At 41.2% G+C, this 585-nt stretch overlaps 1 long non-coding RNA gene across 1 annotated transcript in view; it reads left to right on the top strand.

The window, feature by feature from the left end:
* Window positions 1-148, top strand: part of LOC138852315 (uncharacterized) — a 497-nt gene extending 349 nt beyond the window's left edge. Inside the window, exon 2 of the long non-coding RNA XR_011391644.1 lies at window positions 1-148. This exon is cut by the window's left edge and continues 100 nt beyond it. This is a non-coding gene — a long non-coding RNA (uncharacterized lncRNA).
* Window positions 149-585: the final 437 nt, after the last annotated feature.

Consider the following 585-nt stretch of genomic DNA (forward strand, 5'->3'; position numbering starts at 1 on the left):
CCTATACTACTTGTGCTCCATCCAAGTGGTAGGAGATTCCAGAACATCGGATTACCATCTGCCCAGGATAACCTACATAAATAACATCAGAGGAACTATCTAGGGCCATACCTACTCCTACCCAACAAGAACTGAAGGCCATTTTTTATTATATTTAAATTTTAAGTAAAATTCTCAAAAATCATTTTTCTTGTTTTTCCTAAATCATTTCTTTATTTATTTTTCCATTAGTTTCTTTTGTTCAGTAGGAAGGCGTTCCACTGACAGTGTTCTGAAATACGTGTTTGGAGGTCCCTTGATGTTTCGCCCACGTATAACTTGTTGCAGTCATTGCAAGGGATTATGTATACCCTTGCAGAGGATGGAGGCTTGTCCTGCCTACTACTGGTGATGTCCTTGATGGTCGTGGTTGTGGAGGTGGATACTTGGAATGATGTTTTGGTAAAGATGTTGGAAACATGTTTGGCAATGGAGTTGGTGGGAAGGACTATGTATCTCTTCTCGGCAGTGTCTTCTCTGGGTGTGTTGAAGATGTTTAATGCTCGCCGTCTGCAGTCTCTGATGAAGTGACGAGGATAGTGGAGT

The sequence above is a fragment of the Cherax quadricarinatus genome, chromosome 6, assembly GCF_038502225.1.
Source record: "Cherax quadricarinatus isolate ZL_2023a chromosome 6, ASM3850222v1, whole genome shotgun sequence".
Taxonomy (NCBI): domain Eukaryota; kingdom Metazoa; phylum Arthropoda; class Malacostraca; order Decapoda; family Parastacidae; genus Cherax; species Cherax quadricarinatus.